This window comes from Somniosus microcephalus, chromosome 13 (genome assembly GCF_052327205.1).
Source record: "Somniosus microcephalus isolate GS21.2 chromosome 13, FLI_Smic_1.0, whole genome shotgun sequence".
NCBI classification, from domain to species: Eukaryota; Metazoa; Chordata; class Chondrichthyes; order Squaliformes; family Somniosidae; genus Somniosus; species Somniosus microcephalus.
This window is the reverse complement of record NC_140999.1, coordinates 136,978,320-137,003,531: the sequence shown is the minus strand read 5'-3', so window position 1 is coordinate 137,003,531 and position 25,212 is coordinate 136,978,320.

Here is a 25,212-nt window from a genome sequence, read left to right as displayed (position 1 = left end):
CTGTGTTGCCTGCCCGGTGCCAGGGTTAAGGACATCTCTTCTGGGCTGGAAAGAAACTTGGAGTGGGAGGGGGAGGACCCAGTTGTCGTGGTCCATGGTGGTACAAACGACGTAGATAGGACAAGGAAGAAGGTTCTGTTAAAGGAGTACTGCAGCTAGGGGTCAAATTAAAAAACAGAACCTCAAGGGTAATAATCTCTGGGTTATTACCTGAGTCACGAGTGAATTTGGCTAGGATAAATAAAATTAAAGAGTTAAATGTGTGGCTCAAAGACTGGTGTGGGAGAAATGGGTTTTGCTTCTTGGGACACTGGCACCAGTACTGGGACAGGAGGGAGCTGTTCCTTGGGATGGACTCCACTTAGCCAGTGCTGGGACTAGAGTCCTGGCGAATCATATAACTAGGGCTGTAGAGAGGGCTTTAAACTAATTAGTGGGGGGGAGGTTTCTAGAGAGCAAATAACAGAAATGAGAATGGTGAAGGTCATAGACTTAGGTAGCAGTGGGGAAATTAAACAACAGGAGTTTCTGTGGCCGAGACCGAGACTCCAAGATGGTATGTTGCCTCCCTGGTGCAAGGGTCAAGGATGTCTCGGAGCGGGTGCAGAGCATTCTGAAGGGGGAGGGGGATCAGCCAGTTGTCGTGGTACATGTAGGTACCAACGATGTAGGTAAAAAGAGGGAGGAGGTCCTACAAGCTGAATTTAGGGAGTTAGGAGCTAAATTGAAAAGTAGGACCTCAAAGGTAGTAATCTCTGGATTGCTACCAGTGCCACGAGCTAATAAGTTTAGAGAGAGTAAGATAGATAAGCTAAATACGTGGCTTGAGCAGTGGTGCAAGGGAGAGGGATTTAAATTCTTGAGGCATTGGAACCAGTTCTTGGGGAGGAGTGACCTGTACCAAGGGGACGGTCTACACCTGAACTGTGAGGGAGCCGATGTCCTCGGGGTAATTTTTTCTAGGGCGGTTCGGGAGGATTTAAACTAATTTGGCAGGGGGATGGGAACCTAGGTAGTGGAAAAGAGGGAAGTCATATGAAGTCAGAAATAGATGGTAGAAAGGTGAGAAGCAATAAGCAAAGGAGAGAAACACAAAGGGCCAAACTAATTCATAATGAGAGTGTGAAAAAAGCAAGCCTGAAGGCTTTGTATCTTAATGCTAGAAGCATTAGGAACAAGGTGGATGAATTAGTTGTGGAAATAGAGGTAAACAAGTATGATTTGATTGGGATTACAGAAACGTGGCTGCAGGGTGGGCAAGGCTGGGAACTTAACATCCAGGGATATACAATATTTAGGAAGGATCGGCAAAAAGGTAGGGGAGGTGGGGTAGCATTGCTGGTAAAGGAGGGGATTAATGCAATGGAAAGGAAGGATATTAACTCAGATGAAACGGAATCTGTATGGGTAGAAATGAGAAATAGCAAGGGGAGGAAAACGTTAGTGGGTGTGATATATAGGCCTCCAAATAGTAATATGGAGGTGAGGGAAGGCATAAAAAGGGAAATTAGAGAAGCGTGCGATAAGAGCACAGCTGTCATCATGGGTGACTTTAATTTACATATTGATTGGACTACCCAAATTAGTAAAAATTCTGAGGAGGAGGAATTCCTGGAATGTTTTCGGGACGGTTATCTGGACCAATATGTCGAGGAGCCGACTCGAGATCAGGCCATTTTAGACTGGGTATTGTGCAATGAGAAGGGACTTATCAGCAATCTTCTTGTACGAGGCCCCTTGGGTCAGAGCGATCATAATATGATCGAGCTCTCAGTCGAGATGGAGAGTGAAGAAATTGAATCAGAGACTAAGGTCCAGAACTTAAATAAAGGGAATTACGAGGGTATGAGACGGGAATTGGGTAAGATTGATTGGGTGGTGTTTCTGGGGGGATTGACAGTGGAGAGACAATGGCAAGCATTCAAAGATAGAATGGAAGAATTCCAGAACATGTTTATACCGGTTTGGCATAAAAATAAACCTAAAAAGGTGACTCAACCGTGGATAACGAGGGAAATTAGGGACAGCATAAAATCAAAAAAAAGGGCATATCAACTGGCAAAAAAAAGCACCAGACCGGAAGATTGGGGGCAGTACAGGATACAGCAAAAGAGGACAAAGGGATTAATCAGGAAGGGGAAAATAGAATACGAAAGTAAACTTGCAGCAAACATAAAGACAGACTGCAAAAGCTTTTATCGGTATATCAGGAGGAAAAGACTGGTAAAATCCCAAGTCGGTCCCTTGCAGTCCGATTCGGGAGAATATATAATGGAGAATAAGGAAATGGCAGACCAATTAAACTCATACTTTGGTTCTGTATTCACAAAGGAGGACACAAATAACCTCCCAGGAATATCGGCAAACATAGGGACTAATGAGAGGGAGGAGCTGACAGAAATTAGTATCTCTAGGGATATGGTGTTGGGTAAGTTGAGGGGACTGAAGGCCGACAAATCCCCGGGGCCTGATAAATTACATCCTAGGGTACTTAAGGAGGTGGCCCTGGAGATAGCAGATGCTCTAAGGATCATCTTCCGGAACTCCATTGACTCGGGAACAGTACCCGTGGATTGGAGGGTAGCTAATGTTACCCCAATATTTAAAAAGGGGGGTAGAGAGAAAGCAGGGAATTATAGACCAGTAAGCCTTACATCGGTTGTGGGCAAAATGCTAGAGTCCATTATTAAGGATAAAATAGCGGAGCACTTGACAAATGGGGAAAGGATCGGACAGAGTCAACATGGATTTACAAAGGGTAAATCGTGTTTGACTAATCTGCTGGAATTTTTTGAGGAAGTAACTGGTAAAATAGATGGGGGAGAGCCAGTGGATGTGGTGTACCTTGACTTCCAGAAAGCCTTCGATAAGGTTCCACACAAAAGATTATCATGCAAAATTAAGGCTCATGGAATTGGGGGCAAAGTATTAACGTGGATAGAGAACTGGCTGGCGGATAGAAAACAGAGAGTTGGAATAAACGGCTCGTTTTCGGAGTGGCAGGCAGTGACCAGCGGGGTGCCGCAAGGATCTGTCCTGGGACCCCAGCTGTTCACAATATATATAAATGATCTGGATCAGGGAATTGGATGCAATATTTCCAAATTCGCTGACGACACTAAACTAGGAGGAGGGGTGGGCTCTGATGAGGATGTCAGGAGGCTACAGTGCGATTTGGACAGGTTGGGGGAATGGGCGGATACGTGGCAGATGCACTATAATGTGGATAAATGCGAGGTTATCCACTTTGGGGGTAAAAACAGGAGGGTAGATTATTATCTAAATGGCAATAGATTGGGAGATGGGGAAGTGCAGAGGAACCTGGGTGTTCTTGTGCACCAGTCACTGAAGGAGAGCATGCAGGTGCAACAGGCGATTAAGAAGGCAAATGGTATGTTGGCCTTCATATCAAGGGGGTTCGAGTATAGGAATAGGGATACCTTACTACAGCTGTACAAGGTGCTGGTGAGACCGCATCTGGAGTATTGTGTACAGTTTTGGTCGCCCCATCTGCGGAAGGATGTTCTTGCCATGGAAAGAGTGCAACGGCGATTCACCAGGCTGATACCTGGAATGGCGGGAATGACCTACGAAGAGAGATTAAATAGTTTGGGCTTGTACTCACTGGAGTTTAGAAGATTGAGAGGGGATCTCATCGAAACATATAAAATTATGGCAGGCCTGGACAGGCTGAATTCAGAGAGAATGTTTCCAATGGCCGGGGAGCACAGAACCAGGGGCTACAGTCTAAAAATAGCGGGCAAATCATTTAAAACAGAGATGAGGAAGAATTTCTTCACTCAAAGAGTGGTGAGCCTGTGGAATTCCCTGCCACAGAGGGCTGTGAAGGCTAATTCAATAAATATTTTCAAGAGAGAATTGGATATATTTCTGAAGGCTAAGGGGATTAAGGGTTACGGAGAAAAGGCGGGGACGGGGTACTGAACTGGTAAGATCAGCTATGATCTCAGACGAAGATCAGCCATGATCTCATTGAATGGCGGAGCAGGCTCGAAGGGCCGAATGGCCTACTCCTGTTCCTATCTCTATGTTTCTATGTTTCTATGTGTCAGGAAGGGACAGAAGGTATGGAGTAAAAGGTAAAGTAGTAAAAGGGGAAAAAACAGGAACATAGTGTCACAAAACATATTTGAAAGTTCTTTATCTGAATGCACGTAGCATTCATAACAAAATGAATGAGTTAACAGCACAAATAACTACTTATGGGTATGATCTTGTGGCCATTACAGAAACATGGCTGCAGGGTGACCATGACTGGGAATTAAACATACCAGGTTATTTAACAATCAGGAAGGACAGGCAGGAAGGGAGGGGAGGTGGGGTGGCTATGTTAATAAAGGAAGGAATCACTATAATACAGAGAAATGATATTGGGTCAAAGGAGCAGGATAGTGAAACAGTTTGGGTAGAGATAAGGAATAATAAGGGGGAAAAAACACTAGTGTGTGTAGTCTATAGGCCTCCGAACAGTTGCAACTCTGTTGGACGGAATATTAATCAGGAAATAGTTGAGGCTTGTAATAAGGGAACAGCTATAATTATGGGGGATTTTAACTATCATATTGGGTCAGAAATTCGCGGCCAAAGGCGTGAGTGCGCTCGGGGTACTCACGCATCTGGCCGTTGGAAATGCCGGCGTTCAGCATGAACAGCGCATGCGGGGAACGCCGGCATTTCCAGACCTCGAGCGCGTGCGACTGCACAGGCAGCGCTTGCGCAGTGAACTTCGTAGATTTCATTCATGAAATCCGTAAGGGTAAGTCCTCAGAATTTACACTTGAAAAAAGCAAGTGTAAAGTGGTTCATTGGCTGCGGAGGAAGAAACATTTTATCGTGGAGCTTCTGAAATGCCATATTTTTGTTTGGGAAAGGGAGGGAAGTTATTTTAAGAAATTTTAAGTAAGTTTTAAAGTTAAAATTTTTTTTTTTTAAAAAGGGTTTTCAGAACGGTAGGTAGAAGGAGCAATTGTGGCTGTGTGAATGGAATGTGAGAATGAGTTATGTATGTATGTCCACATATATTCCTTTACGTATATGTATGTATGTTTTATATTCCTTTACTAATGTGTATGAATGTATGTTTTTAATTATGATTTTCCAATAAGTTACTTTCTCTGAAAGTCATAATTAAATAATACATTCATACACATAAGTAAAGGAATATATACATAACACGCAAAGGAATATATACAGACATACATACTTTCAGAAGCTCCATGATAATAAATATCTTCCTCCGCAGCCTCTGGAGCAACTGTACCCATGCTTTTTTCATGTGTAAGTTGTAATGACTTGACCTCACTGAAAGCATTAATGAAAGCGGCGAATTATACTGCGCACGCGCTGCCTGTGCAGTCGCACACGTTCTGCCTCTGAACCCCTTCGTTCAGAGGACAGGAAATGCCGGTTTTCCCCACATGCACTGTGCATGCTGAAAACCGGCATTTCATCCAGCCAGATGCGTAAGTACCCCGACCGTACTCGCGCATTTGGAAGGGAATTACTGGGCCAACATTTTACATGTCAATAAAATGAAAAATTTAACAATTGCACGACTTGCCCCCTCGCATCTGCGACTGAGGGTCCAAGGAGGTGCATTGCGCAAGAGGTCATCATCGTACGTATCCTCACACTGTTCCCTTTGGGGAACTGTATGAAGTGGTGGAAGGATTTATGGCCGTGATTAACGCTCATTCCGTGACCGTAACCATCTTTGAACCAGCCATTAGGGTGGTTAGTCCTATGGCGGGAGGGTTTTACGGGCTCCCACAACCCATCTGAGGCGGGGGGGGGGCCACCAACACCCACGGACGCAAGTATCCCGCTGGATGTCCACCCAGAATTTAAAGTTGGAACTCCGACTCCACTTGCCGGGACTGTCTGGAGTGGGGTTCAAAACCCTACTCCTTCTGGCCCAGCGGCGGGGATGCTTACTGCTACGCAAAAGGCCCACTCCGCACAAAAGGTGACACCCATACGTTTCCTGCGCCTTTTCCCTCCCCGTGACTGGAGCCCTATGCTGCCATTTCACGTTGCTAATCGGATTGGGCCTTTGTCATAGCGGTCGGATCCCCGCCGCTGGGCCAGATCAGGGTAGGGTTTCGAACCCCGCTCCAGACAGTCCCGGCAAGTGGAGTCGGAGCTCCGGCTCTAAATTCTGGGTTGACATCCAGTGGGATATTTGCGTCCGTGGGTGTGGGTGGCCCCCCCTCCTTGTATAGCTTGTGGGAGCCCGTAAAACCCTCCCGCCATAGGACTAACCGCCCTAATGCCTGGTTCAAAGATGGTTACGGTCACGGAATGAGCGTTAATCACGGCCATAAATCCTTCCACCACTTCATACAGTTCCCCAAAGGGAACAGTGTGAAGACACGTATGACGACGACATTGCTAAATAAATAAATGGAATTAAAAAAATTCTTTTAGGGCTTTTAAAAGTCTTTAAATTGCTTTAATTCTCTTTAAAACTACTTCAGATTACTCAAAATAATGTAAACATTTTAAAAAGTTTATAAAAGTTACAAAAATCTTCAAAAAACTTCCAAAAACCTATTTAAACTGCTGCTTTGCATGTAAAAATGGTTAGCAGCTTGACAGAAACATTGGGGGCATGTCCAGTGAAACTGAGACCTCAAGGGGCGTGTCTCACTTGCACTGCACGCTCCTGGCTTCGCGCTGGCTGCACTCCTGGGCGGCGTGACGTCATACGCTGCCCGGGATTCTTCTTCTGGAAAAAGCAATTCCAGGCGTCCCTGGAGCTGATCGGCAGTAGCGCGGGGTAAGTGTAAATACGGGGCTTGCACGCGCTGCAAGCCCCGTTCTGGAATTTCTGGGCCATTAACTGGACAAATCAAATTGGGCAGAGCAGCCTTGAGGATGAGTTCATTGAGTGCATTAGGGATGGGTTTCTTGAGCAGTATGTAACTGAACCGACCAGGGGGCAAGCAACCTTAGATTTGGTCCTGTGTAATGAGACAGGATTAATTAAAAATGTCCTAGTAAAGGATCCCCTTGGAATGAGTGACCATAACATGGTTGAATTCCAAATTCAAGGAGAGGGTGAGAAGGTTGGATCTCAAACAAGCGCGCTGAGCTTGAATAAAGGAGACTATGAAGGTATGAGAGCAGAATTGATTAGAGTGGACTGGGAAAATAGATTAAAGGGTAAGACGGTACATGATCAGTGGTGTACATTTAAGGAGTTATTTTACAACTTCCAAAAAATATATATTCCACTGAGGAAAAAAGGGTGTAAAAGAAAAGATAGCCATCCGTGGCTAAGTAAAGTAATTAAGGATAGTATCCGACTAAAAACAAGGGCATATAATGTAGCCAAATCTAGTGGGAGGATAGAAGATTGGGAAGTCTTTAAAAGACAGCAAAAAATAACTAAAAGATTGATTAAGAAAGGGAAGATAGATTATGAAAGTAAATTAGAAAAAAATATAAAAACGGATAGCAAAAGTTTCTATAGTTATATAAAAAGAAAAAGGGTGGCTAAAGTAAATGTTGGTCCCTTAGAGGATGAGGCTGGGAAATTAATGGTGGGAAACATGGAGATGACAATAACGCTGAACAAATATTTTGTATCAGTCTTTACGGTAGAGGACACTAAGAATATCCCAACACTGGACAAACAGTGGGCTCTAGGGGGCGAGGAGCTAAATACGATTAAAATCACTAAGGAAGTGGTACTTGGTGAAATAATGGGACTTAAGCCAGATAAATCCCTGAACCTGATGGCTTACATCCTAGGGTCTTGAGGGAAGTGGCGGTCGGGATTGTGGATGCATTGGTAATAATTTTCCAAAACTCCCTGGACTCAGCAAAGCTCCCGGCAGATTAGAAAACTGCTAATGTAACACCCTTATTTAAAAAGGGTAGTAGGCAGAAGGCTGGAAACTATAGGCCTGTTAGCCTAACATCTGTGGTTGGTAAAATGTTAGAGTCCATTATTAAGGAGACAGAAACGGGATATTTGGATAAACATAATTTAATAGGACAAACTCAGCATGGTTTCATGAAGGGGAAGTCATGTTTGACAAATTTGCTTGAGTTCTTTGAGGAAGTAACATACAGGGTGGATAAAGGAGAACCAGTGGACGTAGTGTATTTAGACTTCCAAAAGGCATTTGACAAGGTGCCACACAAAAGATTATTGCTCAAGATAAAAAATCACTGGATTGGGGGTAATATTCTGGCGTGGGTGGAGAATTGGCTTTCTAACAGAAAGCAGAGAGTTGGGATAAATGGTTCATTCTCAGACTGGCAATCAGTAACTAGTGGTGTTCTGCAGGGGTCAGTGCTGGGTCCCCAACTCTTTACAATCTATATTAACGATTTGGAGGAGGGGACCGAGTGTAACATATCAAAGTTTGCAGATGATACAAAGATGGGCGGGAAAGTAGTGAGTGAGGAGGACATAAAAAACCTGCAAAGTGACATAGACAGGCTAAGTAAGTGGGCAGAGATTTGGCAGATGGAATACAATACTGGAAAGTGTGAGGTTATGCACTTTGGCAGGAAAAATCATAGAGCAAGTTATTATCTTAATGGCAAGAAACTGGAAAGTACTGAAGTACAAAGGGATCTGGGGGTCCTGGTGCACGAAACTCAAAAAGTTAGTATGCAGGTGCAGCAAGTGATCAAGAAGGCCAATGGAATGTTGGCTTTTATTGCTAGGGGGATAGAATATAAAAACAGGGAGGTATTGCTGCAGTTATACAAGGTATTGGTGAGACCGCACCTGGAATACTGCATACAGTTTTGGTGTCCATACTTAAGAAAAGACATACTTGCTCTCGAGTCAGTACAAGATTGGGACTCTACTCATTGGAGTTCAGAAGAATGAGAGGCGATCTTATTAAAACATATAAGATTGTGAAGGGGCTTGATCGGGTGGATGCCGTGAGGATGTTCCCAATGATGGGTGAAACTAGAACTAGAGGGCATAATCTTAAAATAAGGGGCTGCTCTTTCAAAACTGAGATGAGGAGAAACTTCTTCACTCAGAGGGTGGTAGGTTTGTGGAATTTGCTGCCCCAGAAAGCTGTGGAAACTACATCATTAAATAAATTTAAAACAGAAATAGATTGTTTCCTAGAAGTAAAGGGAATTAAGGGTTACGGGGAGCGGGCAGAAAATTGGATGTGAGTCTAGGTTCGGAATGGTCATGGCCCTGTGGGTAGTGGAGCGGGCCCAGGGGCCGTGTAGCCTGGTTCTGCTCCTGCTTCTTGTGTTCTAATTCTGTGTCAGATTTCAGGAGATGGTTTTATTCCTGTTCCTGGCTGGGGTGGAGATCGCCTTTACAGAAGGTAAGTTCTGTAGAAAATATAGGGCCAGAGTGATCTCCTGGAAGAGTTTCGATCGCCTAGATGGGTCGGAGAGGAATTTCCCAGATTTTTTTCTCCCAAATTGGCCATTGGGTTTTTTATCTGGTTTTTCGCCTCTCCCGGGAGATCACATGGGTTCGGGTGGGATGGAGAGTGATAGAAGATTTGAGGTTAGGATCAGATCAGCCATGATCTTATTGAATGGTGGAGCAGGCTCGAGGGGCCGATTGGCCTACTCCTGCTCCTATTTCTTATGTTCTTATGTTCTTATGTATGCTGGTATCCTCATATGTTATCCTCCTTCTTGCAATCCCCACTTGCTTTCCCGCCCTTGCCTCACCACAACTCCATCCTTGTGAATTCCTCATTTCAAACACCCAAGAAATGCAGCCTGCCTGGCCAGTAGAAGAAGAGGAAGAAGAGATGAAACCGTCATTCAATTTCACACTCCCAGCAACCAGCTCCTCAAGGTCGACCAGCAAGGTCATTTGCAGTGTCCCCCACTGAAAGTCAGCAGCCTTCCACCAGCCATGCTGCATGACATCAGTAGGATAGGTAAAAGCACACACACACACACACACACACCAGTCACTAAGGGAATGCATAACGGTGATGAGTTGATTTCTTGATGTCAATATTGGATAGTTAGATGTATAAAAAGTTGGACTGGAAAGTTTGCTTTGTGGTGGCGTTTATTTTAGCATTGTGGCCAAGAGGACGCTGTGATGGTCAGTAACAGAGGGAAGGTAAGGTGTGGGACAAATGTTGAAAGGGGAATTGGCATTGTGGTCACTGGTACTACAGGCGGATGATTCCATCTGGATATCCCGGCCAGGAAGTGACTGGGTTGCATCCTCCCTTCTGCTTCCTTCTTCTTCTGCTTCTTCCTCTTCTGCTTCCTCCCCGTCTGCATCTTTCTCTTCTGCGTCTTCCTCTTCTGCGTCTTCCTCTTCTGCGTCTTCCTCTTCTGCGTCTTCCTCTTCTGCGTCTTCCTCTTCTGCGTCTTCCTCTTCTGCGTCTTCCTCTTCTGCGTCTTCCTCTTCTGCGTCTTCCTCTTCTCTCTGCGAATGGTTGCTGTAAATTGGAAATAAAAGCAGAAAATGCTGGAAATACTCAGCAGGTCAGGAAGCATCTCGACCTGAGATGTAAACTCTATTTCTCTCTCCACAGATGCTGCCTGACCTGCTGAGTATTTCCAGCATTTTCTATCTTCTCAGAGGTCTTCCTTTACCATCCGAGGCCTTGCAAGTGTCCAGCAGCACTCCCTGCACACTTAAAAAACTTTTAACATGTATTGTACCAAGCCACTGCTTCAATAAAATCAAAAAACTCCAGTCCAAAAGCTTAAATACAAACTTACCTGAAAGCTGTGTGTTTCCCTTTAAGAGGTGCTGACAGTGTCTCTGTCAGTCTGCTGGACGCTGGGTTTTTATGCTGAGCTTAGGACCCAGCACTGAACTCAGCGCGAGGGTCGAAGTTCGTTGAGATGATATTAAGTCGGTGTTGCACACCGACTGACGTCACCCTCTCTTAATTTACATTTCCAGGGCTAGCGCTGCTACTAGCTAAGGTCCTCAACAAAATGGCGGCTGCCAAGTCCCCACACCAGAGATGGGTGCTAGAGTGGCAGCCGACATTTTTCGCCACAATGGGCGGTGCTAAGGTAGGGAATTTCTAGGCCAATGTATGTTGAGAGCTAGCTCAGGGAGAAACATCTTGTTTTGATATATTTTGAGGAATAGGAAAATTAGAAAATTACTGTAAAGACACTGGGCTGGATTTTCCTAAGCCCCTGGAGTCGGGTTGGAGGCGTGCGGGCGATAAAAATCGGAGATCCGGGGGTCCCGACCCCATCCCGCCTCCAACCCGCCTCCATGTCAATTTCATAGGAGTCGGGTTGCCGACAAGTGCTGGAACCCGACTCCCAGAGGCGGGAAGGGATTAAAGGCAATTAAACTGCCTGTTAACAGGTAGTTAACAGGTAGTTTTTTGCCTATTCGCGATTTTTATTGCTGGTTTGTGGGCTTCCCGACAGCTCCAAACCACGAAAAGTTTTCGAGGCGGGACGTGGGTCTGAGGTCTTGGAGGGGTCGAGATGCCCAGTGTTCAGGTGAGTGAGGGGTGCAGGAGTGCAAAGGTAAGTGTTTTGCAAGTGTTTAAAGTGTTTAAATAAGTTTAACTTACTTTTACTTACCTTTACAGGAGTCCTGCATTCCGGTGTCGGGAGTCAGCTGCAAGAACCACAGAAGCTCCGATTTAAAAAAAAAAATCAGCTTCTTGGTTTCTGCAGCAAAATGATTTTAAAGTTATCCTGAGAAAGGACTGAGGCTGAATTAGCAGTTTTTCAGTGCTTGACAGCTTCAAACAGCTGTTAAACACTGATATTTCATCTGCCAAAAGCTTTTGACAGATGAAATGTCAATCTCTGACGTCACCTGTTGCCCGGTGGCCCTTAATTGGCCTGCTGAGCCCACAGGGCGGGCTCAACAAGGTCAATCAGAGGAAAATCCAGTGGGTTGGCCACATCTCCATGGAGGCGGGACAACAAGCCCAAATGTGGGTTTCCCACCTCCAACCCGCCCCCGTAGCAAAATCCAGCCCACTGTGTTGCTCTAAGTACTTCACACTTGAGTATAAAATTGACATCCATAGAAGAGAAAGGAATACGTCTATCTAGGTCTATCTAGTTGCCTTCGACAATCCTGGTGGTCGCATGTTACAATGATAATGGAGTTGTTGACTAATGATAGCAAACAATCTGTCAATTAACCTACAACAGACCCAGATATGAGGCCAGGAAAACTCCAGTAGTGGAAAGCTTTGGGAACCATAGGTCTAAAGTCACCTGTTTTTCTCAAGCATGCTACACTGAACCTTTCTGGATTTTTTGGCCCTATATGAAGCACTTTGCATTTCTCTACATTGAATTTCATCTGTCACCTGTCTGCCCAATTCCCAAGTATAAGCAAATCCACAAGTAACTTATCCTGTTCAGCTTTCGAGTCTTCCACCTTCATTATCTTTGTATCATCTGAAAATTTGTGACTCCCAGCTCCAGACCTTTTATGAAGATATTAAACAAAATAAGTCACAAATCACTGAAACGACAGAAATGAAAATCGGGCAGTTTCTATGATGGCAGACTAATGTGCGAAGCCTGGGAGGCAGAATCTAACCTTTATCTCAGCAGCAGTGTTACAGAGTAAATCACAGGAATAAGGGAACCATGACAACAGTTAACACTTATACCCATATCTCTTTTTAAAACAATATTTAAAACTTTATGTCAATTCTGCTGAATTAAATCTTATAACACTAGAATTACATAGAATTTACAGCCCACAAACAGGCCATTCGGCCCAACTGGTCCATGCCGGTGTTTATGCTCCACACAAGCCTCCTCCCACCCTACTTCAACTAACCCCATCAGCTTAACCTACTATTCTTTTCTCCCTCGTGCTTATCTAGCTTCCCCTTAAATGCATCACTTGTGTGGTGAATAATTATTTTAACATGTTGAGGAGCAGCTCTTTAGTCTCAATGTTGAGAATTTTGATTACACTTCAAAAAGTACTTCATTGGCTGTAAAGCACTTTGGGACATCCGGTGGTCGTGAAAGGAGCTATATAAATGCAAATCTTTCTTTTTATTTCTTTAGCAAGAATTTCTGTAACAAATAAGGCTGCAATCTCCTCAAATGAAACACAGTTTTATACTTAGTCATGTAATTATCAAAAACATTTCATTCTGTGACTAAACAAAACTTCAAAAATCAAAAGAAAAATCAATTTTTCTAATAAGTGCTATAAATATTGGTGTTGAATGGAATACAATGCCTGCTCTGCAAATTGAAATGCAAATCTAATTTTGGAAGAAGATATTTACCTTTTCAAAGTAATGTAACGTTAGCTTCATAGCAAACCAAAAAAATCATCGAATAGTTGGGGGTCATATAGTACAAACAGTTTAACCTAAATCTCTGTAGCAGATTAGTGCACAGAAGGCAAACATCTGTCAACAGGGATAAAAGGCTGCATAAAGAATGTTTTAAGACAATTTATAATGTCTCTTAAGATGAAGTAGAACCTATTTTTATTTATTGTATATTAGGAGCAGTGTTCCCTCTAAATGGTCTTTGTTGTGCGCAGCCTGTTTATTTCAATGCGCGGTCCCTTTAAATTTCTGCGTATGTGCGGTATTTGAAATGGAAAAGCTTGTGAGTGGCCTGCCTGGTACCTTGCAGATTACTGAATGCGCGCAGCTTAGAGGGTACATTGGTTAGGAGCTAAATGCCTAACAGATAGCTGAAGTATTTGTTCCACAGCTGAGTGAAGATTTTAGCATCAAATCTCACTGATGGATTAACTTCTCTATTCCACAGCCATTGAGTATCCTTTGTTTCCTCCATGTTACCATGAAATGCAACAGTTTTGAAAGGTTCCATGTTGCACCTTCATAGAGTTGAAAAAAATTGTTTTGTTTTGTTAAGCAACATTCAAAAAAGGCTGTTCAGTTCTCGAGTTAAGTCAAACACCCTGCATTACTGAAGAAGTTACATAATGTTCACAACACCACAGTGCAGTGTCAGAAAACAGTGCATTTTATTTAACATTCCATTTACACTAAAGCAGTTCCATTTTTTCCATCACAGCATCAACAACTTGCATTTATATAGTGCCTTTAATGTAATAAAACGTCCCAAGGAACTTCCCTGGAGCTTAATCAGACAAAAATTGACACCGAGCCAAAGAAAGAGACATTAGGACAGGTGGCCAGATGTTTGCTCAGAGGTAGGCTTTAAACAGTGTCTTAAAGGAGGAGAGAGGTGTTTGGTTTGGGGAGGGCATTCCAGAGCTTAGGGATAAAATGGCTGATGCACGACGCCAATGGTGGAGCGAAGGAAGTCGGGGATGTCAAAGAAGCCAGAGTTGGAGGAAGGCAGAATTCTCAGAGGGTTATAGGGCTGGAGGCGATTATAGAGATAGCCAATGAAAGGTTTCCTTTCACAATACAGGTATTGAATTTATATTAATTTACAATTCATATATCTCAACTCTTTGTGTTGTAAAATATGATTTCAATGATGACTTTGAAATACTTACTGATTTACTTTGACAGAGCAAAAACCGTTTGCTGCACCTTTTTTTAATAAATTATAGACAGAGGCTAGTGTTGGGAGGAGCAGAGAGCGGCAGTACAGTGAGTACTTAAACTCACTTTCGCGGGCTTTTTTACAGAGGCTGGTGTTGGGAGCAGAGAGAGCGGTGGTACAGTGAGTACTTATACTCACTTTCATAGGCTTTTTTTACAGAGGCCAGTGTCGGGAGGAGCAGAGAGCGCTGGTACAGTGAATACTTAAACTCACTTTCGCAGGCTTTTTTACAGAGGCTTACCAATCACACAGACCGGCGGCGGTGTTCCGGAGCCACGTCACGATTCAAAAGTGACGCGGGCAAGAAGAAGCAGCTGATTGGGTGAGAATGGCCAGGTGAATATATATACTACTCTATAGTTTGACAGATAAGATTAATAGTTTATAAAATTTAGACGGTCTTAATTTTTGTGGCTATAGTTTCTAAGGTCTCTGTTGTGTATCGGGGAGTGCTAGTAACCAAGGGCCCTTGAGTATATCATTTAATTGTAGTGTAATTAGTGGTATTGATTTGATTTAAATTAATTTAAATTAATTAAAGGGTAAGTCATGGCAGGACAGCTCGGCCCCGTGGCATGCTCCTCCTGCACTATGTGGGAAATCAGGGACATTTCCTGTGTCCCTGATGACCATGTGTGTGGGAAGTGTATCCAGCTACAGCTACTGACAGACTGCATTGCAGCGCTGGAGCTGTGAATGAATACATACTGGAGCATTTGCGATGCTGAGGACATCGTGGATAGCACGTTTAGGGAGTTGGTCACACCACAGGTAAAGGTTGCACAGGCAGGAAGGGAATGGGTGACCACCAGGCAGAGTAGTAGGCGCAGGCAGGTAGTGCAGGGGTCCCCTGTGGCCATCCCCCTCTCAAACAGATATACAACTTTGGATATTGTTGAGGGAGATGGCTTATCGGGGGAAGGCAGCAGCAGCCAAATTCCTGGCACCATGGGTGGTTCTGCTGCACAGGACAGGAGGAAAAAGACTGGGAGAGCTATAGTGATAGGGGATTTTATTGCAAGGGGAATAGATAGGCGTTTCTGCGGCCGCAAATGAGACTCCAGGATGGTATGTTGCCTCCCTGGTGCAAGGGTCAAGGATATCTCGGGGCGGCTGCAGGGCATTCTGGAGGGGGAGGGTGAACAACCAGTTGTCATGGTGTATATAGGTACCAATGATATAGGTAAAAAATGGGATGAGGTCCTAAAAGATGAATATAGGGAGTTAGGAGGTAAATTAAAAAATAGGACCTCAAAGGTAGTAATCTCAGGATTGCTACCAGTGCCACGTGCTAGTCAGAGTAGAAATAGGAGGGTATTTCAGATGAATACATGGCTAGAGGAATGGTGCAAGGGGGAGGGATTTAAATTCCTGGGACATTGGAACTGGTTCTGGGGGAGGTGGGACCAGTACAAATTGAATGGTTTGCACCTGGGCGGGACCAGGACCGATGTCCTAGGGGGAGTGTTTGCTAGTGCTGTTGGGGAGGGTTTAAACTAAAATGGCAGGGGGTTGGGAACCTGTGCAGGGAGACAGAGGAAAGGGAAGCAAGGATAGAAACAAAAGACAGGAAGGAGAAAAGCAAAAGTGGAAGGCAGAGAAATCAAGGGTGTAAATCAAACAGGGCTACAGTAAATAATAATTCTAAAAGGTCTAAGGATGTTAAAAAAACAAGCCTGAAGGCTTTGTGTCTTAATGCGAGGAGCATTCGAAATAAGGTAGATGAATTAGTTGTGCAAATAGATGTAAACAGATATGATGTAATTGGAATTACGGGCACATGGCTCCAGGGTGACCAAGGCTAGGAATTCAACATCCAGGGTATTCAATGTTCAGCAAGGAGAGGCAAAAAGGAAAAGAAGGTGGGGTAGCATTGCTGGTTAAAGAGGAGATTAACACAATAGTAAGGCAGGATATTAGCTCTGATGATGTGGAATCTGTATGGGTAGAGCTGAGAAATACCAAGGGGCAGAAAACATTAGTGGGAGTTGTATACAGTCCCCCAAACAGTAATGCTGAGGTTGGGGATGGCATTAAATGGGAAATTAGAGACGCATGCAATAAGGGCACAGCAGTTATCATGGGTGACTTTAATCTACATATAGATTGGGCTAACCAAATTAGTAACAATACTGTGGAGGAGGAAGTCCTAGAGTGTATACGGGATGATTTCCTGGACCAATATGTCGAGGAACCAAATAGAGATCAGGCCATCTTAGACTGGGTATTATGTAATGAGAAAAGATTAATTAGTAATGTTGTTGTGCGAGGCCCCTTGGGGAGGGGCGATCATAATATGATAGAATTCTTCATTAAGATGGAGAGTGAAGTAGTTGACTCAGACTAGGGTCCTGAATTTAAATAAAGGAAACTACGATGGTATGAGGCGCAAGTTGGCTAGGATGGATTGGGGAATGTTACATAAAGGGTTGGCAGTGGATAGGCAATGGCAAACATTTACAGATCGCATGGATGAACTACAGAATTTGTTCATCCCTGTTTGGCATAAAAATAAAACCAAAAAGGTGACTCAACCGTGGCTAACAAGGGAAATTAGGGATAGCATAAGATCCAAGGAGAGGACATAGAAATTGGCCAGAAAAAGCAGCAAAACTGAGGATTGGGAGCAGTTTAGGATTCAGCAAAGGAGGACAATGTAACATTTGCATATTGATTTATCATTGGCCCGCAGGCATCTGTAAGGAATACCTATTATATTCACATGTGATCACATGCTGAGTTGTCATTGGCCTGCAGGCATCTGTAAGGACTGCTATTGTTTAGAAGACCCATGGGCCCTGACTCCATCTTGTACACACGGTGCTGTACTGATATGAGTAAGCACAGACCTGATGCTTCATTAAAAGAGTTTAAACTGTAATACTCTGTTGTCCTGCAATTTATTATTTTTGTACAAAGTGTGCAAAACAAGACATGGTATCAGAAGTGGGATTTGAAATGGACATCGTTGGAGCTCCCTTACTGATATACCTATCAATTCATCCAATGAAAAGCGACGAGTTAAGAAAGTAACTATAGGTTTTTATTGGCTAAATAACAGAGCCCACCCTCGTGGGTGATCAGATACAACAAGGAGGAATGCCAGCCAGTCGACTACCTTTATACCTGGGCAGGTAGGTGGAGTCATGGGCAGAGTCAGCAGTGGTCAGCCCAGGTATAGCAGCGTGACAAGAGGCGACCTCGTATAGTGATACAACAGTGTGAACAGTGATAACCATAGAGTAACGATATAACAGTGATAACTATAGTGTAACGATAGTGAACGATAAAAGTGGTTTACCACATTCACCCCTTGTTTAGATTTGAGTCCGGCAGGGTGAAGTGTACTACCAGTTCTGGTATGTCAGTCTGTCCGGAGGCCTCGTAAGCCTTTCTGATCGTCGCAGCGGCGGTGTTGCATTATCCGGTGTTAATGCTGGTGTCTGCGTGGTCGGCGAAGGCTCGTGGGGTTCCGGCATGCCGTCTACCTGGGCTGGAATTGGGGGGGTGGTGGGGGGGGGGGGTGAAGGTGGTGTCTCCGGAGTGCCCGAGGGTGCGAGGTCTCGTAAGGAGACTGTGTCCTCCCGCCCGTCTGGGTAAGCCACATAGGCGTACTGGGGGTTGGCGTGCAGGAGGTCCACCCTCTCGACCAGGGGGTCCGTTTTATGGGCCCTCACGTGCTTTCGCAGCAAGACGGGCCCCGGAGAGGTCAGCCAGGTTGGTAGCGTGGTTCCCGTAGTCGACTTCCTGGGGAAAGCAAACATTCGTTCATGGGGGGTGGCGTTGATGGCAGTGCAAATTAGTGACTGGGTGGAATGCAGCGCTGCCGGGAGGACTTCCTGCCAGCGGGAGGTTGGGAGGCCCTTAGACTTTAAGGCTAAGAGGACGGCCTTCCATACCGTCGCGTTCTCTCTTTCCACCTGGCCGTTCCCTCGGGGGTTGTAGCTGGTGGTCCTGCTTGCAGCAATACCTCTCGCTAGTAGGAACTGACGGAGTTCCTCGCTCATGAAGGAGGAGCCCCGGTCACTATGTATATAGTTTGGGAACCCGAACAAGGCGAAGAGGTCGTTCAGGCATTTAATGACCGTGGTACTGGTCATGTCTGGGCAGGGGAAGGCAAAGGGGAAACGGGAGTACTCATCAACAATGTTGAGGAAGTACACATTACAGTCAGAGGACGGGAGGGGCCCCTTAAAGTCGATGCTCAGGCACTCGAAGGGGCGGGTGGCCTTGATCAGGCTTGCTCTGTCCGGCCTAAAGAAGTGCGGTTTGCACTCGGCACAGGTCTGGCAGTTCCTGGTCATGGTCCTGACCTCCTCGATGGAGTAGGGCAGGTTGCGGGCCTAAATGAAGTGGTAAAGTCTGGTGACCCCGGGGTGGCAGAGGTCGTTGTGGAGGGTCTGAAGTCTATCACTTTGCGCGCTGGCGCATGTAATTCGTGACAGAGCATCGGGGGGTTCGTTCAGCTTACCTGGCCGGTACAAGATATCATAATCATAGGTGGAGAGCTCGATTCGCCACCTCAAGATCTTGTCATTCTTGATTTTGCCCCTCAGCTTGTTATTAAACATAAAAGCGACCGAACGTTGGTCGGTAAGGAGGGTAAATCGTTTGCCTGCCAGGTAGTGCCTCCAGCGTCGTACCGCCTCCACAATCGCCTGGGCCTCCTTCTCGACCGACGAGTGTCGGATCTCAGGGCCCTGTAGGGTCCTTGAGAAGAAGGCCACCGGTCTCCCCTCCTGGTTAAGGGTGGCGGCTAGGGCGAAGTCGGATGCATCGCTCTCGACTTGGAAGGGGATGGACTCATCCACTGCGTGCATTGTGGCCTTGGCAATGTCTCCCTTAATGAGGGAGAAGGCTGCGCACGCTTCCTCCGTAAGGGGGAAGGATGTGGACTTCATGAGGGGTCTGGCTTTGTCCGCATAATTGGGCACCCATTGGGCATAGTAGGCGAAGAGCCCCAGGGTTCTCTTCAGTGCCTTTGGACAGTGGGGGAGGGGTAGCTCCATGAGGGGGCGCATTCTTTCGGGGTCGGGGCCGATGACTCCGTTCTCTACTACACAGCCGAGGATGGCAAGGCGCGAGGTGTTAAACACACATTTATCCTTATTGTAGGTGAGGTTCAGCCATTGGGCCGTACGGAGGAATCTCTCCAGATTAACATCGTGGTCCTGCCGGTCACGGCCGCAGATGGTGACGTTATCTAGATAGGGGAACGTGGCGTGCAGCCCGTTCTGGTCAACCATCCGGTCCATCTCCCTTTGGAAGACCGAAACCCCGTTGGTGACGCCGAAGGGAACCCTAAGGAAGTGGTAGAGGCGGCCGTTCGCCTCGAAGGCTGTATACTGGCGGTCCTCAGGGCGGATAGGGAGTTGGTGATAGGCCGACTTAAGGTCGATGGTGGAGAATACCCGGTACTGCGCAATCTGATTGACCATATCAGATATGCGGGGAAGGGGGTATGCGTCCAGCTGGGTGTACCTGTTTATGGTCTGGCTGTAGTCGATGACCAGGCGGTTTTTATTGCCGGTCTTAACGACCACGACCTGGGCACGCCAGGGGCTGGTGCTCCCCTCGATGATGCCCTCCTTCAGGAGACGCTGCACCTCAGAGCTAATGAAAGCTCTGTCTCCGGCGCTGTACCGCCTGCTCTTGGTAGCGACGGGTTTGCAGTCGGGGGTGAGGTTAGCGAACAGGGAAGGTGGCGGGACCTTGAGGGTGGATAGGCCGCAGGTGTTACGCGGTGGGCGGTTTAAAATCTGCTGGTTGTCGACTGTGAGTGGGGGGAGGGGTCCGCCGTATGCTAGCGTGACGCTTTGGAGGTGGGATTGGAAGTCTAGGCCTAGTAGGACGGCAGCGCATAGCTGGGGCAGGACGGGGAGTTTAAAATTTTTATACTCCGTACCCTTAACCGACAGGGTCACAACACAGTAGCCGCTGATGTCTGTGGCGTGTGACCTCGATGCCATCGAGATCCGGTTGCGCGTTGGCAGGACAGGGAGGGAGTGGTGGCTCACCGTGTCTGGGTGGATGAAGCTCTCCGTGCTTCCGCTGTCGAACAGGCAGGTCATGGCGTGGCTGTTTACTTTGATGTCCATCATCGACTTGGACAGGTGATGCGGGCGGGCCTGGTCCAGTGTGACGGAGGCTAGTGTATAGCTGAGCGAGTTGTTGTAGTCTGCGGTTGAGGCGGTAGTCGGGTCTAGAGGCACGGTGGCGGTCGGGCGTGGTGGGTAAAATGGCGTCTCCCACGAGGTTGGACAAAATGGCGGAGAAGATGGCTGCCCCCATAACTCACATGAGGCACTGCTGGTGTCGGTTGCCTGTATCAAAGATGGCCGCCCCCATGACTCACATGTGGGGATGCTGGCCTCTGTTGCCTTGAAGGAAGATGGCCGCCCCCACAGCTCGCATGAGGCACTGCTGGCCTCTGATGATCCACCTCTGCAGGCCTTAGCGAAGTGGCCTTTCTTCATGCAGTTTGAGCAGGTAGAGTTCCTGGCTGGGCAGCGCGACCTCGGGTGTTTCGCCTGGCCGCAGAAGAAGCAGCCGGCGGCCCGATCGCGGGGGTCCGATGTCGGAGCCGGTACCGGGGGTGGCGGTCTCGATCGGGTCCGGGACGCCGACGCTGAGGTAGGTCCCAAGGGGGTTGCTGCGGGGGGTATCGCGGTCGGTGTCGGTCCCAAGTCCCAGGGTCGCGAGTTACAGTACCTTGAGTATGCCTCGAGGTCCCGATGGGCCACCTCTAGAGAGAGAGCGAGGGCTGCAGCTTTGTCCAGGTCGAGGTCCCTTGCTTCCAGTAGTCTTTGCCGTGAGTAGTCGGACCGCAGGCCTTTCACGAAGGCATCGCGGACATTGTCTTCAGTATTTTCTGCCGCCGTTACCGCTTTAAAGTTACAGTCTCTGCCGAGTGCTTGTAGCACCCGTAAAAATTCCTCCACGGGCTCTCCTGGCTGTTGCGGGCGGGATCTTAGGAGGTGTCTGGCATACATGGAATTTACCGGGGTTTGGTACTGTCTTTTCAGCCGGTTGATGGCGTCCTCGTATGTTTTAAGGTCCCGGATGAGTGCGAATACTTTAGGGCTCACTTGGGCGTTCAGAACTCTTAGCATGGATTTCTGAGGCACGCCGGATTCTCCCAGGTAGGCTTCGAAGCAGCTCAGCCAGTGTTCGAAGTCGAGGGCTGAGTTTGCTGCCTGTGGGTTTAGGTCCAGGTACGGTGGTCTGAGGGCTCGCAGCCAGGCCGGCTGCTGTGGCTGTTGTAGCTGGGCGTCTGGCTGGTCGCTTGGCTGGTCGTTTGGCTGGTCGTTTGACTGCTCAAGTGTCGACATTTTAAAATTTAGCCAATAAAATTGATATACCTATCAATTCATCCAATGAAAAGCGACGAGTTAAGAAAGTAACTATAGGTTTTTATTGGCTAAATAACAGAGCCCACCCTCGTGGGTGATCGGATACAAGGAGGAATGCCAGCCAGTCGACTACCTTTATACCTGGGCAGGTAGGTGGAGTCATGGGCGGAGTCAGCAGTGGTCAGCCCAGGTATAGCAGCGTGACAAGAGGCGACCTCGTATAGTGATACAACAGTGTGAACAGTGATAACTATAGGGAAACGATCTAACAGTGATAACTATAGTGTAACGATAGTGAACGATAAAAGTGGTTTACCACACTTACCTCGAATGAATTGGGAATCTTTGAAATTACCAAGAGAATGGAGCAAGTTCAAGCAACACGTAGAGTTGATGTTTTCGGGTCCACTGAAAAGAAAAGGAGGAAGAAAAATGCAGCTACCTACTCCTGTGGATCGAAGAAAAAGGGAGAGACATTTTTAACACATGGTCTCTCACCGTGGATGAAGCAAAGGTACTGAAAAGTTATTTTGACCATTTTGAAGCATATGTGATGCCCAAGACAAATACGATATTTGCTAGGTACAAGTTTCAGGAGAAAGTACAAGGAGCTAGTGAGTCATTTGAACAGTTCGTGACTGAGTTAAAACTGCTGGTAAAAGACTGTGCATATGCAGATAAAGATGAGATGGTCAGAGACCGCATCATGTTTGGAATACATTCAGCTAAAGTGAGAGAGAAACTTTTGAATGTTGGGTCCGGGCTAACGTTGGACAAAGCTATAGACTTAGTTAGATCGCACGAGATAGCCCAAGAACAGACAGTGCACGCAGTTAATAGACACACACCAAAGAACACCGCCCAGAGAGCGTGTTTCAGAGTTCTAAAAATGGGCGACACAGACATAAAATGCTTCAAAAACTGTGGATATTGTGGAAACAACTGGCATGGAGAAAAGGTACAATGCCCCGCCAAAGGAAGGCAATGTACTAAATGTGGTAAACGGAACCACTTTGCTAAAGTTTGCAAGACTGTTTTTGGAAAAGCAGTACACACAGCGAGTGACAGCCAAATGCCAGATAGAGAGCCAAATGCAGAGGAACTGTTTATTGATTCTGTGTCACAGAAAAAACAGATTTCAGAGACTGAGCAAGCCTATGCCGATATTGAGATAGGAACACAGGGCAAAGAGTTAAGTTTAAACTAGACACTGGATCTCAGGTTAATGTAATTCCTCTGAGTGAGTATCACAGCTTGAAGGATGAGTGTGAGCTACAGCCCACCTCACGCAGACTGACCGGCTATGGGGGTGAGCAGCTCATTGTAAAAGGCACATGCGTGATGAAATGCAAGTACAAAGAAAGCGACATGATGTTGGATTTTTACATAGTTGACACTCAAGCACCTCCAGTGCTAGGTCTAAAGGCATGTTTAGACATGGACCTCGTCAAGCTAGTGCTATCATTGACGGCACCAGTTGAGAAGCAGACAGTCATGGAGGAGTTTGCTGACGTTTTCAAAGGAATTGAACTATTCCCAGGTGAATGCACTATTCACCTTGACCCAGCAGCAACCCCTGTGGTTTGCCCACCGAGAAGGATACCCCTTGCTCTACATAGTCGCCTGAAAGAGGAGCTGCAGAGCATGGAGAATACAGAAATCATCGTCCGGGAAACAGAACCGACAGAGTGGGTCAACGCGTTAGTAATGGTTGAGAAACCACGTACAGGCAAGCTCAGAGTCTGTCTCGACCCCAGAGATTTGACCAAGGCTATCAAATGCCCTCACTACCCTCTACCAACGCTAGATGACATCACACCCAAGCTAGTGGGAGCATGTTACTTCAGTGTAATGGACGCACGATCAGGATACTGGAATATCAAGCTCACGGAATAGTCATCTAAGCTAACAATGTTCAACACACCATTTGGACACTACCGATTTCTGCGTTTACCATTTGGTCTTATCTCAGCTCAGGATGAATTCCAGTGGAAGATCAACGAAACCTATGAAGGCCTCGACGGAGTAGTCGCAATCGTAGACGACATCCTCATCTGTGGCTGGAATAGAGAGGAACATGACAGAAACCTCTGTGCAATGCTACAAAGATCACGGGAGAAAGGCATCCGGCTCAACCACGAGAAAAGCATAATCGGATCCACCAAGATCAGTTATTTCGGGCATCGCCTCTCAACTGATGGCATTAAACCGAATCCAGAGAAAATCTCCGCCATCAAGAAGATGCAGCTGCCGAAGAACCGCGCAGAGCTAGAGACAGTGCTAGGCATGGTTAACTACTTAGCCAAGTTTGCCCCGAGCCTCTCAGAAATCAACGCACCCATGCGTCAGTTGCTCAAACAATCCAATGAGTTCCAACAACATGACACAGCATTTCAGAAAATGAAAGACCCAATCACCAGAGAACCAGGATCAGTTCTTGCCTACTTCGACCCCAACAAAGAGCTCAGACTACAAGTGGACGCGTCAAAGTATGGACTAGGCGCAGTATTACTGCAAGAAGGAAAGCCCATCGGCTAAGCTTCCAGATCTCTCACAGATAGTGAAATCAACTATGCTCAAATCGAGAAAGAGCTATATGCAATTCTGTTTGGATGTAAGCGTTTCCACCAGTACGTCTATGGCCGACAAGTCATTGTGGAATCCGACCACAAGCCCCTCGAGTCAATCATGAGGAAACCACTAGCCGCAGCCCCACCAAGGCTACAGAGAATGATCCTTCAGCTACAGAAGTATGACTTCACAATCATTCACCTTCCAGGCAAAGACATTCCTTTCGCAGACACGCTCTCCAGAAAGTCTCTTAGCTACCAGGACAGCAGCCTCAATGAAGGCATGGATGTGCAGGTGCACATGGTGTACAACAGCTTACCTGTGAGTGACTCAAAACCGAAGGAGATCCGAGCAGAAACAGAGAAAGATGCACAACTCACACTGCTGAGCAAAGTCATACACGAAGGATGGCCTGAGGAAAGGAGGAAATGCCTTCAGAGCATATTTGAATTCTGGAACCACAGAGACGAACTGCCACAAATCAACGGAATCATCTTCAAAGGGGAGAAAATCATCATTCCTACCAGTCTCAGAGAAGAGATGTTGACAAAAATTCATGCTGGACATATGGGCATGGAAAAATGCAAGCAAAGAGCACGTGACATTATGTTTTGGCCCGGAATGTGCAAACACATTGAGGACATTGTCGGAAAATGTTCCATTTGTCTAGAACATCACCCATCAAATGTCAAAGAGCCCATGATACCTCACCGTATCCCAGACAGGCGCTAGCAGGTCGTCCGCTGCAAGCAAGTGCATGCAAAACATGTACAGAGACAGCAAC